A 12,137-nucleotide genomic window follows, 5' to 3' on the forward strand; every position below is an offset into this window, starting at 1 on the left:
TGCTCTCAGGCTACATTTTCCAGCTCCTGCTACCTAGGGAGCACCGACCTAGAGTCCGTAGCCTTTATCTCCTACTTATCTTCAATAGCTTCATTGTCGATTACCGCAGACGTTGTCTGGAAACAAATACACAGTTACAATGAGCCCTACTTACTGGTAGAATGTTGTTGTTGTGGTCTTCAGTCCTGAGGCTGGTTTGATGCAGCTCTCCATGCAGCTCTCCATGCTAACCTAAGTACATCACACACATCCATGCCCGAGGCAGGATTCGAACCTGAGACTGTGGCGATCGCGCGGTTCCAGACTGCAGTGCCTAGAACCGCTCGGCCACTTCGGCCGGCCCCAAGTCTTCGTAGCTTTTCATACCTAAGGGACCACTGTTGTAAGTAAGTAAGATCAAACAGCAATCTGCTTTTCGTGAGAAAAGGAGATTGCTTGGCACACAAACTTCCTTCAAACTACACGTCCTGGTACATCAAAATTAGTCAGTGGAGCTCAGCACCAGACTATTGTACAAGAACATAATTCAATTACTGTAATTAAGAAATTGTGAGAGGTTGGTACTTATTGAATGAAAACTATAGAGAATGCATTTCTTTTCCTGTATTTTAGTGAACTTTGTACAGCTACAATTCTGTCGATCGATAGACGGCGACGACAATGAAGTTCACCTCCTTTTCCAAAAACAAGATATTACTATCGTTGCGGAGACTACGCGCTAAAGAGTTTCTTTCTGTCCATCTGTGCTTCACTTCACTTCAAGTACTTTTTAAATCATGTTTACATTTACGGTATTTACATACATTACTGAGCTCCTCAGAATAAAATCAGGCACAAATTACCAAAAAAAAAAAAAAAGCAGTCACAGATAACATTACAACCCCCTCTCCTGTACTGCCAATCCCAGTATTTCCTGGGGAAAGGGGGTGGTAATGTTATCTGTGCCTCACTGCTTTTTTTAAACTGATTTGTGCCTGATTTTATTCTGAGGAAATCAGTAATGTATGTAAATACTGGAAGGAGCACACGGATGTGGCCAGGAAGTGATATGCATGCCTTAATGTGCTGAGGCATCATTCAACTTTCTGTGCAGGTACACACGTATTCATGCGACGGGTCGGAGGGACTGGGAAAAGGTAGACTTTTAATTAGGTGAGATAATTAGTTAGTCCAGACATCTCTGAGTATTATTGAGACACGTACACACGCATGCACACACGCACGCACGCACCACACACACACACACACACACACACACACACACACACACATACTTTTATTTACTCAGCCTTTTTTTGTTATTGCTGCCTATAGAGAAACTAAAGATGTTTATGTTACGATTTTGAGCTAAATTAGTATTCTAATGAATAATATAATAGTATTCAGTACTTATAAAAACAGTTAATTTTTATTTTACACTATACACATCTCATGGCTTTTCCTGTCTGAGAAAAGACTGGGATTGGCAGTACAGGATAAACAGATGCTCTTCCACAGACCTAGGACGTCCCATAATTTCTCTTACGCCTGCGGCGTTTGTCATTAAAGATTCCTCTTTTCACAAACCGAAACGAAAACTATATGCGCTTAATATGATGGCTTTGCATGCTTCTATGTTCCTCTCGAACAGAAGGGAAAGAAGAGACAGGTAGAAGAAGAAGAAGAAGGAGGAGGAGGACGAGGAGGAGGAAGAAACAAACAGAGAAACAGGGGAAGAGCAGAGTAAGATGATCGGTATAAACAGATAGGGTTATGAGATGCAAGTACTTAATTTTCAGCATTCTTCTGTAACTCAGCTTCGCTTCGATGCTCTTATTTTAAGTTTCTGCATAGTCCATGATCCACTTTCATGTAATGCTCTGCTCCAGACATACATGCTCACAATTTAGTTATTCAAGTTAAAGCCTATGTTTGACATTATTAGATTTTTGGCGAGAAATGCTCTCCTTGATTGTCATGTGTTATTTTGTTTTTATGATAGACGAATTCATTCACTTCAAAAAAATGGCTCTGAGCACTATGGGACTCAACTGCCGAGGTCATTAGTCCCCTAGAACTTAGAACTAGTTAAACCTAACTAACCTAAGGACATCACAAACATCCATGCCCGAGGCAGGATTCGAACCTGCGACCGTAGCGGTCTTGCGGTTCCAGACTGCAGCGCCTTTAACCGCACGGCCACTTCGACCGGCAATTCATTCACTTCATCTACTACATAGTCAACATTTTCGATGTTAGGCTAGCGTTGTTCTCACTTGCGACACTCCTCATTGCTTTGTTCTCAGTGCATATTCTGTGAGCAGTAGGCTGTTCATTCCTCCTCAGTTTTACAGAGGAAAGCGATGGCACCCGCGAATTTTATCACTTACGTCCTCGGATCTTTATTATTTCCTTCATTGCCTACTCTATATACAGGTTGAACAGAAGAGAAGAATTGTTGAATCTCTACTTTACGCTCTTTTCAATCTGAGCACTTCTCTCCTAGCCTTCTATCCACTCATTGGCTGTTCTTGTAAATGTTATGTGCCACTCGTCTTTCCCTACGGAGGGTACAAATTTTTCTGCGGATTTCGGACATCACTTCGACGATGCTATACCGCTTGGCAATGGACCCCATTGTCTGTACGCCGTGAAATGGATTGAGGTCTCACGTCCGTATTTAGAGCTATGATCACTTCAGACGCCCTGTAGAACGTCTGAGAAATCTACGATCGCTTACCACTCTTAACTGTCCTATTTCTCGAGGTGGCTTGGTAGTCGTTCTCCTACATTCTAACTGTACGATTGCTTATCGATGTAATTCATTCTGTAGACTACTAAAGTGACATTGGTCTTGAGCATTTCTAAAACTATGGTGACGCGAAAAAGGTTGAGGTAAGAGAAGGAAGGGGGTTGGAGTGTATAAAGGGAATAAACGACCAATAAAATTTCATGACACTGAAAAAGGTTTCTGTAATAGGCACCAAGATGAAACCACAAGTAATGTATTGCCGTATAAAAAAATTGTTTTACACTGGATTCTTAACAGTATAAGCTGTTTTGACTGGAAGAGGCGTTGCGCCTCGTTTGATGGTGCGATGCTCCAACCTTAGCAGCTTGGTGTTGAGGGCGACGTGCACAAGCAGAACGGCACGTGACCGCCTTCCACCCAAGGTTAATAACTGAGGCCTCAGTATTCGTTCCGCACCGCGGGTAGCCCGGCCAAGTGAATGCTGCCATAATTAATTCACTTATCAGATTGTGTAGGAGCTGCTTGCACATCTCTTTCCCACGTTTCAATTGCAGCTGTAGCGACCGATGGAGCTCTTTTCAAAAGCAAATTAGTAAATTAAAAACTAGCCTTTCCACTCTGCAACACCATTATAATCTCTTTCGGGGAACGAGAGACTTTTAAGCACTGGTGGTTCGCGGTTTACCGTATGTCCTTTGTGTTAAGTGGAATCGGGATAGTGACGACAGAGGAAGTCGTGCTTAAACATAAGTACACAGCTGAAATATATTTACCTCTGACGTTCGGCAAGAATGGCTGCTAATTTACGTTAAATTGTGTGGAAAGTAGCAAGTCATTCCACATTTGACAGCTTGGCCGGTTAGCAGAGGAAACGTGATACACAGCGCGTCAAGGGTAGCACGCGCACAGCACGTACTGCTTCGTCTTACCTCATCGTGATGGAATCACTGCACTGAACCGAACGGACCGAATGGTCCGACTCTAAACAAATCTATTTGCTCATCTTTCTATCCGGCAGAAGAGAGCAAAAATACAATGTCATTGTCCTGAATTTTATTTAAGGTGTACGCGGTAATGAGTAGTAGCAGAAATGAGAATAGTGAAAAACTTGGTGATCATCGTGTAGATGAAGTTAATGAATTTTGGTACCTTGGAATTAAAATAATACGTCTCGGATGAAGCAAGGAGGACATAAAAAGTAACTTAGCACTGCCAAAAAGGGCATTCCTGGCCAAGGAAAGTCTACTAGCATCAAACATATAGCTTAACTTACCGAATAAATTTCTGACTGTGTAAATTTGGGCACAGAATTGTATGGTAGTGAATAACGGACAGTGTGAAAACCGGAACAAAAGAGAATTGAAACATTTGAGATGTGGTGCTACAAAAGGATGTTGAAAATTACGTGGACGGGAAAAGTCAGAAATGAGGAGGTTCTCCGCAGAATCGAGAAGAAAGGAACGTATGGAAAATACTGACAAAAGAAAGGACAGGAAAATAGGACGTATTTTAATGTGTTAATACATCAGAAAATAACGTCAGTGGTACCTAATGGAGCTATACAGAGTAAAAACTGTAGAGAAATTCAGAGGTTGGAATAAATACAAGAAACAACAGACAACGCAAGTGATACTCCGAGACGAACAGGGATTCATGGCCGGCCGCTTCAGATCACTAAGACGACTGATGAGTGGACATTGGTTTCCTTTCCATCCAAGTTCCTTTTTAAGGCGACAGGGTGCTATGCTCTTTTTAACCCCGCAAAATGTGGTACATGTTAGATTATGCAGGATGGTTCATTGATAGTGACCGGGCATCAAACAAAAAACTACAAAGAACGAAACACGACTAACTTGAAGGGAAATACCAGATGGCGCTATGGTTGGCCCGCTAGATGGCGCTGCTATAGGTCAAACGGATATCAACTGCGTTTTTTTAAAATAGGAACCCCCATTTTATTACATATGCGTGTAGTACGTAAAGAAATGTGAATGTTTTAGTTGGACAACTTATTCGCTTTGTGATAGATGGCACTGTAATAGTCACAAACGTATAAGTACGTGGTACCTGCGCCGGCCGTGGTGGCAGAGCGATTCTAGGCGCTACAGTCTGGAATCGCGCGACCGCTACGGTTGCAGGTTCGAATCCTGCCTCGGGGATGGATGTGTGTGACGTCCTTACGTTAGTTAGGTTTAAGTAGTTCTAAGTTCTAGGGGACTGATGACCTTAGAAGTTAAGTCCCATAGTGCTCAGAGCCAATTTTGGTCGAGGTATCACGTCACATTCCGCCAGTGCGGACGTTATTTGATTCGTGATACATTACCTGTGATAAAATGGACCGTTTACCAATTGCGGAAAACGTCGATATCGTGTTGATGTATGGCTATTGTGATCAAAATGCCCAACGGGCGTGTGCTATGTTTGCTGCTCGGTATCCTGGACGACATTATCCAAATGCCCGGACCGTTCGCCGGATAGTTACGTTATTTAAGGAAACAGGAAGTGTTCAGCAACATGTGAAACGTCAACCACGACCTGCAACAAATGATGGTGGCCAAGTAGGTGTTTGAACTGCTGTCGCGGCTAATCCGCACATCAGTAGCAGACAAATTGAGCGGGAATCGGGCATCTCAAAAACGTTGGTGTTAAGAACGCTGCATCGACATCGATTGCATCCGTACCATATTTCTATGCACCAGGAATTTCATGGCGACGACTTTGAACGTCGTGTACAGTTCTTCCACTGGACACAAGAGAAATTACGGGACGATGACAGATTTTTTGCACGCGTTCTATTTAGCGACGAAGCGTCGTTCATCAACAGCGGTAACGTAAACCGGCATAATATGCACTATTGGGCAACGGAAAATCCACGATGGCTGCGACAAGTGGAACATCAGTGACCTTGGCGGGTTAATGTATGGTGTGGTATTATGGGAGGAAGGATAATTGGCCTCCATTTTATCGATGGCAATCTAAATGGTCCAATGTATGCTGATTTCCTACGTAATCTTCTACCGATCTTACTGCAAGATGTTTCACTGCATGACAGAATGGCGATGTACTTCCAACGTGATGGATGTCCGGCACATAGCTCGCGTGCGGTTGAAGCGGTATTGAATAGCATATTTCATGACAGATGGATTGGTCGTCGAAGCACCATACCACGGCCCGCACGTTCACCGGATCTGGCGTCCCCGGATTTCTTTCTGTGGGGAAAGTTGAAGGATATTTGCTATCGTGATCCACCGACAACGCCTGGCAACATGCGCCAGCGCATTGTCAATGCATGTGTGAACATTGCGGAAGGCAAAATACTTGCTGTTGAGAGGCATGTCGTTACACGTACTGCCAAATGCATTGAGGTTGACGGACATCATTTTGAGCAGTTATTGCATTAATGTGGTATTTACAGGTAATCACGCTGTAACAGTATGCGTTCTCAGAAATGATAAGGTCACAAAGGTACAAGTAGCACATTGAAACGAGCGAAATAAAACGTTCAGACGTACCTACGTTCTGTATTTTAATTTAAAAATCTACCTGTTACCAACTGTTCGTCTAAAATTGTGAGCCATGTGTTTGTGACTATTATAGCGCCATCTGTCACAAAGCATAAAACGTGGTCCAACTAAAACATTCATATTTCTTTACGTACTACACGAATATGTAATAAAAAAATGGGAGTTCCTATTTAAAAAACGCAGTTGATATCCGTTTGACCTATGGCAGCGCCATCTAGCGGGCCAACCATAGCGTCATCTGGTTTCCCCCTTCAAGCTAGACCAGTTTCGCCCTTTGTAGTGTTTTCGCTTGACGCTTATTTAGTGAGATATTTGGCCCGGTCACGATCAATGGACCACCCTGTATAGTTTTTCCGCTCATTGCTCTCGCCAATAGGCGTTACAGCATTGAGTGGCTATAATTAGTAACTTCGGTCGCAATCTAGCCACCATTATGCCAGAAAAGCAGTGAATTAAAATTATTTTATTTATTTATTTTTTTTTCTTTTTGGAATCCTAAATGAACATGAAAAGGAGGATGAATTACGAATGTCACATATGATTGCTCCGCTGTTAAGTACAAGAATTTTTACTTGTATGTTTTCTCGTAATTCAGGAGCAGCGTGGAACCCTGTACCTCTTGGTTTACGACTTAGGTAGCTGCAGGTATTTTAGAACAGGATAGAAGTGATAGAGCCCATGAACCCTCCCCTAATTAATCAAGTATGAGGGACAAATAGTACATAAGCGTTACTTGGACCTCTAGCAAGCCGATGACCTGTCTGAAGAGAAAACTTTGCCTCGTACGTGCGCGACTTTGTAGCTTGGCTCAGTGCCTCTTACAGAATTCATTGTTAAGTTGTATGATTTCTAAGGGCATTACATAGCGCTCATAAAGCGCAGGAATGTCATACTCCATTACATTGTACTGGTGACTTGTTCTCAGAAAATGTGAGACTGACAAAGATTTAAAACAAATAGTTAGATGCTAGTTACTTTCCTTATATGAAATACAGATTAAGCAAACTGGAACGAAGGTTTATTAACATTCCATCACATAAAAGTCTGAGAAAGAAGGATTGTTGCAAACTGTTATATCTTGCCGACTACTTATTTTATTTAAACTAAACTAAATTAAATCGATATATTTATGGGAAAGACAAACCTCATCAAATGAGTTGTTAATTATGAAAACATAGAGTCTGTTGAGTACGGGGGTAAGTGCTTCAAAAAAATTAAAGTACTGGACAACAGTATATAATAGTTAATAGTAAAGTCTTGTACAATAATCTATGAAATGCTGCACATTCTAAACCGTGAAATGGTCGGGGTTATTAGTGCGGTGGAATTACAGTGAATGAAGTGAAGGAAAAATCCAGTGGTTATGTTGGTGCAAAGATAGTTCACTTCACTACCGACCAGCTGATACACTTTACGGGACTTGGTAACAGTGAACGCTGTGGAGCATTATTAAAATTTAAGTGACAGTTGGAGATCGAGCGATGCATCGTTACAGCCACACCAGGCAAGCGACACTGGAGTTAAGGCCCTATTAAATGCTCTGGAAATCTCCACGAGGGGAAAATTTTTCATCATTCTTGAAGGGAAACCCAGTTCATTTATTCGATGGAAGTTTTCAGACGTCCTTCCCATCGATGCTGTTTGTTGAACACGTGACATTTCCGAGTGGGTTTCTCAGCACGAGCAGCCAGTCCCTGGTGATCACTAGGAGCGCATTAGATTTAGAATGCAAAGAAGCACGATTAGGACTATTTTGAGCTTTGATTTTACTACAGAAACAATGTCTCACCATCCACTGAGTGTTATGTGATATGAGACCAAGTGTGTTCTATCACAAAACTGCTCACCGATGCAATGTCGTGTCCATCCGCATTGGATTAGTGCCAACAATACGTCAAGGCCGCACAGGCGTGGGTGACGCCTACCTGATGGAAGGCCTTCGACATGACCACACGCGGCAGTGTCGAGGCAGTCGAGGAACTGATTGACAACAATTGCAGATTTTCCGACGCTCAGGCAGCGGGTCTCGAATGGCTCCGTGACCAAGGAGCGGATTGCTATCGCCGAAGAATTGAATGATTCGTAGAACTTCAATACCTTGAATATGGCTGGGCTTCAGCAGCAGTTAGAAATCAGTAAGCGAATGCAAAGAAGCTAACCATTTGCCACAAAAGGAGGTTTTCTTTCAACAAAAAAATGGTTCAAATGGCTCTGAGCACTATGGGACTTAACTACTGTGGTCATCAGTCCCCTAGAACTTAGAACTACTTAAACCTAACTAACCTAAGGACATCACACACATCCATGCCCGAGGCAGGATTCGAACCTGCGACCGTAGCAGTCGCGCGGTTCCGGACTGCGCGCCTAGATTTTTTTTCTTGTCGTCTTCACCTACATTTCTAATAACCCGAAAAATTTTGATCTTCTGTGGTGACTGATACGATTTACAACTGTGTTGTCCTACTGGCGGGGTATCTCGGGTAAATACATGAGCGTCAGAGTGCATGGCCTTCTGGAAACCTTTCTCAAAGTCATAAATACTAGTGCATTACAGTGTGCTACGTAACCTCTAGTCAAATGTAACAGAACTGTAGCAAAACACGCTAATCATAAAAATCCGTTAAGGGATTCCAATATGGAAGCAAATACTCGTGGTGGAAATTGATAGCTCTAGGAGAGAGATGTGAGAAAACGATTCACAAAGTCGAAATGTATAGAGAATCAATATATTGTACGAGCACGCTATCACGAACTGCTTGAAAACATAGTCGCCAGTGGGAAAAGAGACTCGAAAGTCAGTTTAATTTACAGGAATGCAGCACAGAGAAGGACTCAGGTCATTACGCCTTCTGAAGCATCTGAAAGTGTGAACAAAGACACAGTATTCCGCACATAAAAGCAGCTTGTAAAAGGTATCACAAAAAGACACGATTTCACCCAAGTTGAATAATGTCATGAAACCCTGTCGTGTGAGTGTGACAGAAGGGCTCATGGTTTGCTTTGCTTCACCGTCAGACCAAATGTCACTAGTCAAATACGGGGTGTTCAAAAAGTCTCTCCGCAGTGCTGTATGATTGTTAGCCGCGTGTGCCGTATGCCGCAGTGAATATACCGAAATAAAACTCACTGCAGTATCGTTGTGCGTTTATTTTTTCTTTGAAATATATAAGCCCCAAAATCCGAAATTGTAATCCAAACTCCTATTTTCACAGAATGAAGTGGTTCTTCAGGAATACACAATGGATTTGCAGTACCCCACATACGAGAATTTTGCGAATTCATGTACCCGGATAAATGAAACCAAGCCTCATCAGTGAAAAACGTTGCATTAAGAATATAACATCCATTTTGTTGAACGAAAATTTTGAACCACTGACAATAATGCAGTTTCTTGCCATGATCAGTATTTTTCAGTTCTTGCACGACTGTCACTTTGTATGGGAAAAGTTAAATTTTTTCCTTACAGCTGTGTGGACCGTTCCGACACTAACATCGATTTTCTGGCGAGTTTTCTTACTGACTTGTTCGGACTCATGGACATTTTATCGGAAATTCGAGTAGTTTATCCTCAGACTAAACGCTAGGACGACCACTTCTCGGTGCATCTGTCACTAAACCTGTACTTCGAAATTTGTTAATCAGATCTCACACAGTATCGCGATGTGGGAGTGTTGTCTCCGGGGAAAACTGAATTAAATGTTTGACGAACAGAAACTGTGTATTTACCTCCAGCTTTGAATACTTGTTCGCTAAAAACACACGTTCTTCAATGGGTAGCATTTTAACAGTGACAAAAACGAAACAAACGAACAAAGGAACTAAAAAAATGTTCAAATGTGTGTGAAATCTTATGGGACTTAACTGCTAAGGTCATCAGTCCACAAGCTTACACACTACTTAACCTAAATTATCCTAAGGACAAACACACACACCAACGCCCGAGGGAGGACTTGAACCTCCGCCGGGACCAGCAAAGGAACCAAACTTAAACGTTCACGCCAACAGGTAACGACACACACCAACGAGACTACTGACGCTGGCTGATATAAACGAAACAGTGGAATGTTGGTAGAGTCCACTTAAAGGGAAGTAACCCAGGCAGGCGAACAATCATACGGCACTGCGGGGAGACTTTTTGAACACCCTCTAATAAGATCGAGATATTTGTCTGAAACACTGCTTCCTTCAACGTGCTGCTCAGGGCGGAAGACGACGTCAGAGTGTCTCTTGCTTGATAGCCTGATGGAACCGAAGCGCTTCCTAGCATTGCGTTCCCATTGGTCGACTCCGGTGAAAGCTTTTGGTCTTGAGATAAACCAGAACTTCCCTGTTCTGGCAAAGGCGAGCGCCTCTCAAGGTTAGAGGCAGCTCGTGAATGACTGTTTGTGATCAATGACTTACACCCAGGGTGGGTGCGGTTCTCCGATACCTGGAAGGCGCCCGTTCAGAACCAGCTGCCTTTCACAGTTTATAATAGAAATGTGTAGCTAATGATGAGAGCACACGGGGTTGCACGCTGAACAACGTTACCCAGAAAAGCGCCGGACTCGATTTCAGAAGGGGCAGGATTGAGATCTACATACAGCCATCCAGATTCCATTATTAAAGATGATACTGGGATTGTACCTTCTGTGAACTCTAGGTTGTCTTGACTCTATTCTTATCAGTCCGGTTCGAATGACTTGAATGGGACATGAATCGGCGACCAGCCTCCCGGCTTCGTAACCTTTGGGAGTGGTGGTTCTCGTCGCTTAGCGACGAGTGCGGGAGGCATCGGCTGTCGTGCGCGGACTGAGCAGCACTGAGTTCTCCTCTGCTGTGGCAGGAGACTCGGCGACCTTGAGGCGCGGCCGGCTGCACACGCGCGCTCCGTCACGCGACGGGCAGGAGGTGCGCCGGCTACAGGTGCCGACAGCGGCAGCGCCACGCCACCAAACCAGTTCCAGGCGGCGGCGGCGGCGGCGGCGGCGCCGGCGGTGTGCTGGCGTAGCCGGCAGGCGAGCTGGGGAACGCGAGGAGCCGCGCCGTGTGCAGGAGGACGCACAACAGCCGGTGCTGACGCTACCAAATGTGACGAAATTAATCATACTTGTCGGGGCACTGGAAGTTTATCCCAGCTGCTTGTTTTACCGATTCAGCTATAAAGGCTAAAATAAATCGCATTCTTTAAAAATCCAACAGAGTTTCCTTTACACCTTGCCAGGAACACCTCGGGAAGAAAGAATTTCGTTCATTATGTTTTGGCCATAGTGCATGGTTTTGTTTTTAAGGGGACCATACCGTGGTTCAGGTCGAAAAAAATCGATTTTTGGTTTTCATCTTATTTCGATAGATTAAGGTTCTATTTAAGTACTCTGAAAAGGATTATGATGAAAAAAAATTTTCGAGCGTTTAAAGAGCATTTTCCTACCACGTGTGTTTATGTGCCACGCCCACTTTTCTGTCCCCCACTTTTCGGCATATATTTTAGATCTTTATATCTCCTACATTGCACGTTAGGGATTTTTTTTTTACTCCCGAGTGTGTTGACTATCCTTGGAATGCAACGGTCGGTATTCTTTTGTTTCTGCTGTTTGTAAACAACACGCTTTCAAACACGCAGTTAGTTTTGTTCAAGTGTGATTGGGAGTAGTTGTTATAGAAAACATGCAGGTTTACTATGGGCAGGCAATTAGGAGAAATAAAGAAAATCTGGAGGCAATGAAGAGGGATGTTTGGGCCATATTCTTCCATAAGTCCTCTTACTTACTGATGATAAGCCATGTCATGGTTTGTGTCCATCAGGAGAAAATTCGTGGTGCAAATACAATAGCGCTGAGGCAACTGGAGAATCTTATTCTCACTAGCATTCTCTTTCTGCTGCTGTTATTACAGCAATTAAA

The sequence above is a fragment of the Schistocerca americana genome, chromosome 5 (assembly GCF_021461395.2).
Source record: "Schistocerca americana isolate TAMUIC-IGC-003095 chromosome 5, iqSchAmer2.1, whole genome shotgun sequence".
Lineage (NCBI taxonomy): Eukaryota > Metazoa > Arthropoda > Insecta > Orthoptera > Acrididae > Schistocerca > Schistocerca americana.